Genomic DNA, 14,044 nt, shown 5'->3' with positions numbered 1-14,044 from the left:
ATTTATTAGCTACTCCTTTTGCGCCATCTCTTTCAACCATAGTTGTTCAATTCCTCATCAATCCATGGGCCTTAACAGTTCTTACAGTCAGTTTCTTAACAGGTATATGTTTATCAATAATTGGAAGAAGCAATTTCATAAATGCATCAAGTGCAGAGTCTGGATGTTCCAATAAATATTTTTAAAATCATCCACATAAGAGTCACATCAAAATCTTTTGTAGGTTCTCTTATACATTATTTTAGGCCCAGCTCTTTGGAACTTTGGCTTTCCTGGATATAGCCAATATATTGTGATCACTGCAATGGATACGGATACAGCTTTAGAACAAAGTTCTACAGTATTAGTGATCAGTACATGTGGATGATCTTGTTTCTGTAGTGTATGTAAACACCCTGGTAGGTTGATTAAAAACCTGAACCAGGTTACAGGCACTGGTTACAGTTAGAAGCGTCCTCTTGAGCGGACAGCTTGATGAAAACCAGTCAATATTCAGGTCCCCAAGAAAGTAGACCTCTTTGCTTACATCACATACACTATCGAGCATTTCACACATATTTAGATACTGACTTTTTGCACCTCACCAAAAGAAAATGCTTTAGATGTGCCAGGTTAACCTGCAACCACAACACTTCAATAACACTTGACATAAGCTCTTCTCTAAGCATTACGGGAATATGGCTCTGGATATACAGTATACAGCAACACATCCTCCATAAGCATTCCTGTCTCTTCTATAGGTGTTATATCCTTGCATTCCTACTGCTGTATCATCAAATTAATTATCTAAGTGAGTCTCAGAAAGGGCTAATATACAGTTTCAGTCAGAAATGTGGACACACCTACTCATTCAAGGGTTTTTCTTTATTTTTACTATTTTCTACATTGTAGAATAATAGTGAATACATCAAAACTATGAAATAACACATATGGAATCATGTAGCAAGCAAAAAAAAGTGTTAAACTAATCCAAATATATTAGAGATTCTTCAAAGTAGCCACCCTTTGCCTTGATGACAGCTTTGCACACTCTAGGCATTCTCTCAACCAGCTTCACCTGGAATGCTTTTCCAACACTCTTGAAGAAGTTCCCACATATGCTGAGCACTTGTTGGCTGCTTTTACTTCACTCTGCGGTCCAACTCATCCCAAACCATGTCAATTGGCCAGGTCGTCTGGCCTCCACAATCATCGGGCTAACCCTGGGAGAACTGCAAACTGTTCTTTAATTAATCTTGAAGGTTGTACAGTTGTCTCAAATAAAACTGTGAAGGACCTCTGCGTTACTCTGGACCCTGATCTCTCTTTTGACAAACATATCGAGAATTTTTCAAGGGCAGCTTTTCTCCATCTTCCTAACATTGCAAAAAATCTGACACTTTTTGTTAAAAAATGATGCAGAAAAGCTAATCCATACTTTTGTCACTTCTAGATTAGACTACTGCAATGCTCTACTCTCTGGCTACTCGGATAAAGCACTAAATATATTTCAGTTACTGATAAATACAGCTGCTAGAATCTTGACTACAACCCCAAAATTGTATCATATTACCCCAGTGCTAGCCTCTCTACACTGGCTTCCTGTTAAGGCTAGAGCTGACTTCAAGGTTTTAGTGCTAACCTACAAAGTATTACATGGACTTGCTCCATACATACATATCTCTCCGATATGGTCCTGCCGTACATACCTTCAAATATGCTATGGTCACAAGACGCAGGCCTCCTTATTGTCCCTAGAATTTCTAAGCAAACAGCTGGAGATAGGGCTTTCTCCCATAGAGCTCCCTTTTTATGGAATGGTCTGTCTATCCATATGGGAGTCTTTACTGAAGACTCATCTCTGCTGATGTAAAAAGGGCTTTATAAATGCATTTGATATGGCTGTGGGCTACACTAGTTTATTTAGCAGAAAAAGTGTGCTTACAATTCTGTGGCATTATTTTATATAATTTTATAGTATGATGAATTAATTTGAACATAGCTGAATGAAATAGAAAGGATATTTTCTCCAAACGATTTCCAAGGGACTGCACACATGCGGCTCAATTGAGCGGTGAACAAAGAAACAGGTCCTCCTATATGTTTTATTTAGAGTTATTTATGCGACTTTAGTTGTGATAAACGTTGGGCTATATGTTTTGATTTGTAATACATTCTAAGGATGCATGATGTGACTAATGATTTTTTGAAAAAAGTAGCATGAAAGTGTCATGACTGTCCTGTGAGTATTGAAATAAGTCAGATCAGCTTTGCAATAAATAACTTCAACCAGACCCTCTCTCCCCCGCAGAGGGGGAGGAGGGAACTGGTGGGGGTTAACACCCCATACACTGTTGTAAATCAAGGACAGAACATTCCGCTCTCTCCCTCTCCAAATTTACCAGAGGAATGTGCCTTTGTGTCACATGCTTTTTCCCGCTGAAATGCTAGCACATTCTGGAACAATATTTCTAACATAGAACGTGGGGAATGGTCAAAAGCAGTCTAAAGAAGACTAATGTCATATTGTGTGTTATTTTGTGATGTCATTAAAAATATTATAAAGGAAATACTGTAATTTGAAAACTATACATACTACATGTACAATGTTTCCATCCTCTACGTTGTGCATGCTATATGAAAAATTCTGAAAGTGTTTTTGTGAGGGATGTGATTTTAGAAACTATAAGAGGAAATTGTTTCTATAACTTTGTACAAGTAAGTAGTCACTGCCTCCTTGAGTGAGGTCAGAGAGCATGTCAAAACAAACTGTATGAAATGATGGGTAAAGTATCTAGAAAAGCTAATTGAATTGGAAACATTCTACTACTCTTTTTAAACCACCATAGTACGCTACCCTCATCACCCCACTGGGAACCATCGACACGGCTGGCTTGCCTATCTTAAAAGAAGCATCTTCCAGAGTGAATGGAAGGAGAAGTAACTTGTAGTTCTGTTAAGGACTACACGACAAGTCATCGGATACTGGACGATGCCAGAGGAGAACAACAGAGAAACCCCTTTTGGACAATCAGAGCCTTACAAACGTGCCGCGAAAAGGCCCAACCCACTTTCCAAGGCGACCAAGTTAGGAGAGATACACAGCAAACCAAGGCATTTTCACATAAATACATTAATGATTTCTTACTCCAAGCGGGCGGCGGTTCATGTGCAAAGAATAAGTGAGAGTAGTTTCTAAATGTACCAACGTTATGTCTCCCTCTCTCTCTCTCCATGTATTTTGTAACAAGCAGCCATATTGTTGTCAGTCGGCTAGGGACCTGTTTCTAATGTACTAAGTTTGTATGTTCATCTTGTGTTACCATTTAGTTAGCTAGTAAATAAATAATTGAACCAATTTGTGTAGTACTGAATCATAAGTAAGGCTAGGGTTTTTGCACAGATGCAGGGTTATGATATGATATGAGGTTATGATTAATAAGTTGACTGTTTATGGATGTGATAGGTAAAGAATTTGGGAGATGGTAACTCTTTAAAGAACCACTCTCGTGGTGCTCCAAATCCCAATGAGTTAATTGTTACATGATTAATTTAATCGAGTAACAATTAAACATAGTTAGTTGATTAGATAAATAACAGTCTTCAGATTAATGAAAGTAAAGTCACGACAAAGGGCATGAGCTCTGCTTTGTTTCTTGTGCAACAACATGATTAGGCCTAAAAAACATCAAAAGCACTAGCCTACGTCAATCTTCTATCCCCCATAGTACAAAAGTTGACCTATTCTATTGGTCAACTTTTCATTCTGTGCGAGAAAGAAATGTTCCAAACATACTCTGGACAGTTGTGGGATGCGATAGATCCTAAATTAATACTACCACTAGCATCGAAACATTTTTAAAAAAGCAATGAGGCTTATGCAACACATCAGAACGTTTAGCTTAAAATGTTGATAAAATATTTGGCTATTTCTTCACATTATAAGTGTGGCAAAGCCCACATGGCAATAGGCTTTAAGCGCAAATGTTCCAAAATGCAATCAATTAGCGGGAGAACACTGTTCTGAAAAGTGACAGCAAATGCTACTATGCATGTAATGCTTTATTATAAAGGTGAATTTTTTATGCTGAAAATTGTCTTCCCCAAACATGAAACTCACGTGCCGCCTATGTATACCAGTTAGGCTCTACATCAGTTTTAAAGCGGATTAATGTGCTTCATTTTAAGAAGTTATTTGGCCACTTTAGTTGTAATACGAATCTTATCAAAACATATAGGCCTATCGGCTAGGCTACATAAGGTGTGCGACTATGATTTTAAAAAGATGCAAAAAAAGCCATGCACTGTTTCTTGTCCTACTACACAAGCTGGACCCCACACTTAACAAGGATAATATTGTCACCCTTCAGACTATTCTTGATGTAATAATGTCTTTACAAATGCTAAATAATATAATGCATGTTTAAAATTAGTTTAGATATATAATGGACAATTTTCATGCACCTGTCACAGAATACATGCCATCTATGCACTTAAATAGTGGATGGAGTACGCTTTTCCCATGATTCATTTTCATGCCAGCCAGGTAGGCTATACTCCTGTTGTAAAGCGAAGCAATGTGCTTCATATTAAGAATGTTGAGAAATAAATATAGTAGGCCTAGCCTATAGAAAGCTGATGGGATCCTCCTCTTTTTAATAGAGGCCATCAAAACTCTTGTTTTCTAATGCAATTGCATAACCTATAGAAATGTTGAGCAACATGAGCTCATGGGATCTCATTAAGTATTTGATTTGATTTTTGAAAACATTTGCATTGATGTCAGAGTGATTAGAGGGACAATAAAGTGCTGAGTACCAGGCAGTTAGCAAGTTTGGTAGGCTACTAATGACCATCAGCAGCCTCAGAGTTTGGAGAAGCCTATCTATGTGACTAAACGTTCACATGGAATTTGACTGCGGTCATAACTTGTGACCACCGGTGTGGCAGTAAGATGGTCACAGTAACAGCCCTAGCTGTAAGCACTGCACACCATTTGTGTGCACGTTCTGGCACGAAGCCCAGCGCGCCAGCAACTGTGCCACAAAAGTATGCTCCTGTGGCAGAGTCGAGGTCCACGTTTGTAAAACCAGGGCCGTTACACAACTCCATCCTTTCAAAGAGCGATTCCTCGCGCTAGCCTATAAGAGACGACATTGGATGCTGTTTCATCTCATGGCAGTATTGTTTGGGCTGGGATTTGGATATAGTGTGTAGTAAATGGTAAATGCTTCCACTCCCCTACTTATACGTAAGATATTAAGTGGCACTCTGCCACTACTCCATAATACTGTACATGACCTCTAGTTTGCGATTGAATGGTTCTTATCGTTCTGCACTCTAAAACAATAACAGAGAAGCAGTCATAAAGGCGGATAAACACACTGATCTGGAGGATCTGAAGGAGTTATGCATAATTTCCTTCAGAGACACACAAGTCCTTGTCGTGGCTAAGGGTTTTACATATTAATAACAGCAATAATGACTACAAAGTGTAAAGTTGGACACCATCTTCAATTGGTTATTTGCCCAACTGTTATTGACTTATAAAAAAATAATACATGTTCTGAATGAACTGTTTTTTGTTTAAGTAGATAATTCAATCAAAACCAAACAATGAGAGTATTTTCCCCAGCTCTTTCTGATGCACCTTTGAAGTACAGACTACAGACCAGAGGAACAATAGAGTGCCAGCATCTTCAAACCTGAGCGTAATCAATGATGACAATCCTGACACCTGTTTCAAAGTCCTCATTTGCACAGAAATGAGGGGAAACAGAACAACAACCAGTTTATCTCAGAGTAGAACATCTAATACACTCTGATCTGGTCTCATCCCAATTTTCCATAAATAGCATTTGTTTCAGATACAGAGAGGGGAAAGTTTTCATTCAACTTTCAGATTAGTGTCTTTGTATATGCCTCTATAATGCTGCTTTTCTCAAAAGCTTCCAACAATGAGTAACACAAAAACAATTCCCCATCAAGCTTGATATTAGAAACAAATATTTAAACTTACATTTTCCCATGAAACTCAAACAGCTTTCAAGGCATTGTTCAGCATTCAGACGGAAGTCACTGAACTTATATACTTTAGTGTGGACTTGTGCCAAACTTGGACACATTACTAATAGGGAGAGAGGGTCTCACTGCAGAGGATGTGTATCCCTCCTGGACCAGGATGTTTCTGGCAGAGTTGTTGATGTGTTTGAAATGGTCTGGACCCAGCAGAATCCCTCCATACCAGCGAGACAACCACCTTCTGCACATCCAGGATCTGAGGTGGGACAACAGAGTGGTGTTGGCACAGTGGGAATAGCAGTGGCACATGATTTACAGTGCATTTCGAAAGTATTCAGAACCCTTGACTTTTTCCACATTTTGTTACGTTACAGCCTTATTCTAAAATTGATTTAATATTTTTTTCCCCGCTCATCAATATACAAACGAAACACCGTAATGACAAAGTAAAAACAGTTTTTTTGCAAACATGTCTAAAAAACTGTTTTCGTTTTGTCATTATGGGGTATTGTGTGTAGATTGATGAGGAAAATGTTTAATTTAATCCATTTTGGAATAAGGCTGTGATGTAACAAAATGTGGAAAAAGAATGCACTGTATATGTGTGGATGTTGATGATTGTGTGTGCTTGTGCTCCGTTGTTAGGACAACATAGGTTTGACATGGACACAACGAGGGCTGGGAAAAAAAATCACATCATCAAATGACAGATATTAATTACATATAATGGCTGTTTGGAGAAAGATTTGAAAACCGATGTTAAGCAAGAAACAGAAGAATACAGACATGTTTTCCTCTTCCATGACAAAGATATCAGCATACAGAGAGAATCGTTTTGCAAAACCACTTGTGGTCGTAGTAGGATTGTTCCCATTGCAAAATATAGATAGACTTAATAACTGACATTATCTTCCCTCGACAGATTGGTTTATGTCAACTCTCTAAGTGGTCCAACAACAGTGTGCTTGGCGATTTAGATGAGCAACATTGTAGTCACTGGTTCATGTACCCAAGCACCTCCTCATCTGTCATACGAAAGACGATGTGATGATTAGCAAGATGATTGACAGGCCTCATGTGACAGGGGATGACTAGTGAACACCCCCTGGATGTCTGGTTTCAGCTTTGCAGCTGACACAAGTTGCATCGCAAAGAATAAGCCTTTATCCGGGAGAATATCTGCCTCAACCCCTCTGCTGTCAATCAAGAGCCCTCCATGCAGCATGGGAGACAGCGTCAATGCCATCTGCCTATTTACTGTATTAAAAAACGTGTCCCTTTATTCTCCGCTACACACTTCACATCCGTACCCCAGAGTTGAATAAACGCTCAATTCTAAATGAGGAAATGGAGAAGGGGACTGAGAGGAAAAGAGATTAGAAAAGAACAGATTAAGAATGAGCCCTCGAAGTAAATTGCCTGTCAGTGTTGAGAAGCGTGAGTAGAACATTAATCAGAATATTACCCACAGGCACTTGAGTATGAGGGGGAGCATTAGACGGAAGGTTCTTCTCTTCAGTCGTTGGGTCAGATTCAGTGGCAATGAGAGGATGATGACATATTACCATCTCTTGACCATCCCTCATTGACACACACATCATATCCCTTGTAGGAGGGAAGCCAATTTGATATTCAATATTGCATATTTAGTTAGCAACACACCTCACTAAGTAGGCCTCCATTGAACAGACTCACTGCGACCTATAATCCAAAATCCGATTGTCCAGAGCATAGATAAAGCAAAGTCCTGTGGGGTTCAGCTCAGTACAACTTCTCCCAATCAGGCATGGTCCATTGCTTTTGTTTCTGGCAAAGAGCTACAATCAAAGGCAGATTTATCTGAGAAATGTGTAAACAAGGCTCTGAACTCCAGCAAAGCAATGCAATGAGGCATTTCACAGTGGTGCACTCCCACTGTCATAGTCTGACATTTGTCATTAATGCCAGCTGATGATGTGCGTGAATACGAATGCATGAAATAGAGGGAATGAAAACAATTTTGAAATGATTTAATTGTTGGGGCCTCAGTCTGTACCAACTGGTATTGACTGGGACAGGATTGAATGCTTGCTTGAATGCAACATTTAGTTTGGATTACAGCATCTTATTTTGTTTCCATTGACACCAATTACAGCACAGATTGGCCTTCAAACAGTGACAGGGTAAAGTTAGTAGACATGTATAGGTGAGCGTGTATGTTTGTATGTGTGTGTTATGGTGCCAACACACAAACCACTGTGTGAGTTCTGTCTATTCCGAAGGCCCTTTTGCTTGAAGCATGTTTATAATAACATATTTCTGGTTTGTATAGGATGAATATATCAAGGGTTTTCCTGGACCTTGGATTCTTAAAACCATTTCACACTTTTGTGTTGGATTTGATTTAACCTGTTTGCCTTTCAATGTTTGTTTGGTCATAGTTTGTGGAGAGAATGTACACTTTTGACTGTCATTGGCCATTGCCCATTTGAATACAGAGAATGGAAGGAGGTAGGCTAAGGATGATTTTGAGGATGACGATGGTAATATGTTGTTGATGATGAAGGTGATGTTGATTATGATTTTTGTTTTTGTTAGCACATCGTTGATATGTTGTTGACCAGATGATCTAAGAACGCGAAGAGCACTTTACCTATTAGGCAACTTTGGCTTGCTATACTTTTGTGCTGCTGCTAATGTTGATCACTAGTGGGCCTACTGTATATATTAGTATTGATAACTGTCTTGACTTAATGTCCTAGCTCAGTGTATTCACTAGAACTGTGTGTCATTGTCATCCATGTGGATTTTATGTTCAATTATGTTTTTATGCTCCTTTGCTGCAAAACTAAACGTGTTTGTTCCTCGTCTCAAGCCATTATTTTGGAGTGAAAGTTTACATAAAGTCACCTTGCAGGTTTTAATTTGTTTCTGGTGGAAGGGTTGCTTAGGAACAGACAGCAGCCCCCTTCTATATCCCAGTCAGTTTAAAGGGCATCTCATCATCACTGCACCCTGGGAATAAGCGTGCTTGGAGATAACAAGGACACATTAAGAATGCAGTATCCAAGTGAAATATTAAATAGGAGATAATGTATATTACCTTGGACTTGACATAATATTCAAGTATATATATTTAATGAGGGTCAGTGAACCCCAAGACCACAGAGGGTTGGGTTGAAAACTTAAAATGGGTCCCTGAGCAGGCGGGATATCATGAGACAACCATGTGAATACTGAATAGAGCAAAGTGGACACAGAGAAAAGCACCTGTAGTAAGTGAAGCAATTGTCCTCCTGCTGCCGTATCTCCATCATCCTCACGGTCTTGCAGGAAACTCTGCTTGTCCTCACAGTATGTCCTACAATAGAGACAATAAAATGGGAGACAGGTTGTAGATGGTTGACTTTTAGTTTCAGAATGTCAGTATTGTAAACGGCATGTCTCCTTGAAGGAAACATTTGAATGCTCTAAATCTCACCATATCCTGCCAGGTTAATGGCTACCTATAAAGCACATCAAGCATCTCATAAAGGCTCTTGATCTAATTAATTAAACCTAGCATAGCCCCGTTCTTCCAACTTACAGCACACACACGCGCACACACACACAAATGCACGCACGCCCACAAACACCTGTTAGCACGCATGCAAGCACACAAGGACACACACACACACACCTGTCATACCCCTAATTTTCTTCTATGAAAGGCTGTTATTTTCAGCCCTGTTTGTACTTGACCTCTAAAGAGCTGTAATGAACTCTGTTGATAGAAATGACACGCCTGTCTTTCTTTTTATATTAGCCTTAATCTCAATTACCCTGAAGCAAAATTATTGTGAAAGTTTGTCACTTCCTGTTTTACACGCAGAATCTGTCCGCGACAGATTATATTATCATCAAATAACAAGTGATCAACCGTGTGATTAGGTTGATTTACAGCAACTGTGAATGTTATAACCTGTTATTATCTATCCTGTGGAGGCAGCTTATTTTTAACAGAGTACAGGTTCTCAGAAAAGTAAACTCAGAAAAGTTCCCCACTCTCATCTTAGAACACTTGTGTGGATGAGGGTAATCATTTTCAACACATCTGCTTGATTACTCTTCAAACGGATGGCGTATCTAACAGAAAGACTAAGATAGGTGCTGTTGACTTACACCCATGACAATATGTTAAATAACTTTATTTCAAAAGTTTAGAAAAACAGTTTTTGTACAAGAATAGCCTATTGGGTGATTATTGTAATACTGAAAATGTACAGAATGTAGAAAGAGAAGCATACAATGTTTTAATAGTTAACTTATGGTATAATGTGTACTGTAATCACATTGACACAGTTCATGTACTTTCCAGGAAAGTACATAATTATCACTGTCTAAATTGCTGATGATGGAAGGTGAGATATGTTTAAAGCAGCTCTTTCTGTTTTCAACCTGAGAGCATTGAGCAGCAAAGTAATGCCTGAGAGTGTTCGTTTTCCATATCAGAGTTACATTAGCATTGAAACTACATCCTCCCCACATGAGCTACACTGACAGGTACTTCGGTCTCCCACCAAGGTTGCATTGTCTAGCATGGTCTTTTGAATATTCTCAGGAAAGTAGATCACAAGCCTAACTGTGAGATGTGACAGAATAGGAATATGTTATAGTCAGCAAGAGGGGTGAGACAGGTGAGGGCCTGCCCTGCACAGCAGCTGTCTAGGTGTTACCACAGTGGGTAGTTGTGGCTGGAAGGTGCTGCGTCTGTCTGTGATCATTCCCCCCTGTTTAATAGGAGGTAGTTCCTCATCTACAAAAGATTTATAAACACAAACAAGAGGCACAAGTAAGAACCAATTGTCACCGGATTAACATATGGGCAGTAAGCACAACTCAGTTTATACACAAACATTGAAACTGTTACTTCATTCAGATATGAGTATTAGAAATTCCACTTGTTTTTCTCATTCTCTCTATTCAAGAATACAGCAGTTAGTGCCATACCAATTGAGTGATTCTCGAAAAGGTGTACACTCTCTGTGTTCAGCTTTAGAACCCAGTTATCTGGTAACATTATTTCTTCATCATCCTCCATTTCTGTCGTCATATTTCTCACCTTTGGGTGGTCCACTGTGAGAAAAGTAGAAAGATGGACAGGCTGTGAAATGAATTCAAGCTGTGCATTTGTGTGTCTTTGTTTCTCTCTGTTGAGACTTTGCCAGTTGTATGAGTTTGAATGTCCTTGAAGGCCTATTTTGACTCTTCCGCTGAAAATGTCCATTTGACTGCAATGTTTTCCAAAATGTTATGCATTAGCTCACCACACCGTTGACATAGCAACAGACGTTAACAGCTTATCGAATCATAATGTGACGCATGGGGGTACACAAATTGGCATGCAGAGAGTATTTGGCATGACAGGCCCCATTTACAAGGACACCTACTGCGCAGTTCCCATCATCAGCTTATTACCATTGCATGACCTTAAAATGAACAAATGTTAAAACAAGCCAGATAAAGCCAGATAAGAAGAGTGGAATAGAACAAATCAAATTGTATTTGTTACATGCGCCGAATACAACAGGTGTAGCAGACCTTACAGTGAAATGCTTACTTACAAGCCCTTAACCAACAATGCAGTTTGAAGAAAAATACATGTCAAGTAAAAAATAAAAGAGTAGTAGTAAAATAACAATAGCGAGGATATATACTAGTCAAGGTAATTGAGGTAATATGTACATGTAGGTAGAGTTAAAGTGATATGCAAAGATAATAAACAGAGAGTAGCAGCAGCGTAAAAGTGTGTGTGTGGTGGGTGGGTGGGGGTGGGGGGGGGTGGGGTGGGGGGTGGGGGGGGGGGGGTGCAATGCAAATAGTCTGGGTAGCCATTTGATTAGCTGTTCAGGAGTCCTATGGCTTTGGGGTAGAAGCTGTTGAGAAGCCTTTCGGACCTCGACTTCGATACCGCTTGCCGTGCGTGTGGTAACAGAGAGGAGAGTCTATGACTAGGGTGGCTGGAGTCTGACAATTTTTAGGGCCTTCCTCTGACAAGGGTTACTTTGAATGTTAATATACCTAAACATTTTGTAAAAATTATACTGAAAGGTACATGTGTACTATACTGAAAAGTATATTAATGCATAGCAAAATTCTGTTGTTGCACTTTATTACTACACTGATTATGGAGTCTAAATGGACATCAACTATATATATATATATATATATATATATATATATATATATATATATATTAGGCCTTTTCACCAAATAATCCCAAATTACTTCTGAGAGCTTTTAATCTACATAATAATTGTATTTAGAATATTAGGAATTAATTAAAAAAGGGAAAACTTTGCACTGAGAATTAATCCAAATTGAAGGATCAGAGGGCATTATCACCAACCATTTCCCAAAACGAATTCTCATTATGGAAGAGGACACAAGCTGCAATTTAAACATACATTTCCATTTTCGACTTGCGTTTATACTTTAATGAATGTGTCCCAAACGGACTGATTTCCTTTAAAGAATGGATGCTCTATGACCTATACCCAGCGTCTCATTTTCACAGCATTCACATTCTCGGCTTTTAACCCATTTCAGTTGATCATTACAACTGTATACAGAGAAAGCACATAATTACAATGATAGGACTACATCCATATTGATGGATTCAATAGTCATTCATTTAAAATAGTACTCCATGAAAGAACTATGCTAAATTAGCTAACAAAAGCTTAAAAGCTTTAGAAACAGTGAATAGAGTTTTAGTAATATAAGATCCTGTCTTTCTTCGTGTTCAAAAAGGTGAATAAATGGCATTAAGATTCACCATACATAGAAAACCATTTTCAATGAAACTAAAATGACCAATGTACTTCTCTTTCCTCCGTGTCTCTTATTATCATCTTTGACAAAGGTTTCGCCACAGGCTCACAGCACAGATACTGATCTTCATTCAGTTAAAAATTACAGAAACAGGAAGGAGGGCTTTTCATACCACCACCAAGTCTTGTGTCCATCTTATCATGATGATGCGTTGGACCTCAAAGAACTGAATGAAAGACCCCAATAAATCTGACTGTCATTTCAATGAAAGGAAAGAGATTGAAATCAGACCTACTCAATAGATTTTCTGTCTGAGTTCATGAACATGCATTGATATCTACCTGTATGAGGAAGGCAATGGGTGCACAATTTTGTCATCAGATTTCTTAAATTGGGAAGGATTCATTTCTAAGCAAATACTGCCATCTAGTGAGAAAATAAAGTGTCACATCAATCAGACGTAGTGTGTGATTCTCACCTGCGTCTGTGCTTTGGGTTTTCTCCAGGAGGAAAGTGCGAGTGTTAGTGCACAAATTGTAAAAAAAAAACAACAACATTTTTGTCTGTGCTTCATGTAGCGAGTGATAATGAAATCAACTTACACATGTATGTAGAGCTCCTCAAGACTGTTGAACAGGGCCATTTGATCAGGACCTCACAACCATGCTTCACTACAGGAGGAGAGAACGCAGAATGAAATGATTCAGATGTGGGTCTTAATATCAAGCATGTTTTATTTTATGCATGTTTATCTGAGGTAGTGTAAGTAAAACCAACATAGACTTACTTGATCTGTTAGACAGGTGCTGCATTCGGGTAATCATGTGGGAGAATGATATAATTATGGAAATGGTACTTACACTGCTCTGAAAAACGTTATACAACACTTCAGTGAAACAATTACCTGTAAATATGTTTTCAGTTTTGGGTGGTCTACATCAATTATTTTTATACATAAATATTATTGCTGCTTCATCAATAACACACCATTTGACACCATACAGTCGTGGCCAAAAGTTGAGAATGACACAAATACTATTTTCCACAAAGTTTGCTGCCTCAGTGTCTTTAGATATTTTTGTCAGGTGTTACTATGGAATACTGAAGTATAATTACAAGCATTTCATACGTGTCAAAGGCTTTTATTGACAATTACATGAAGTTGATGCAAAGAGTCAATATTTGCAGTGTTGACCCTTCTTTTTCAAGACCTCTGCAATCTACTCTGGCATGCTGTCAATTAACTTCTGGG

The sequence above is a fragment of the Oncorhynchus mykiss genome, chromosome 4, assembly GCF_057628025.1.
Source record: "Oncorhynchus mykiss isolate SJ-2025 chromosome 4, ASM5762802v1, whole genome shotgun sequence".
NCBI lineage: Eukaryota > Metazoa > Chordata > Actinopteri > Salmoniformes > Salmonidae > Oncorhynchus > Oncorhynchus mykiss.
Note: the sequence above shows the minus strand (reverse complement) of the source record.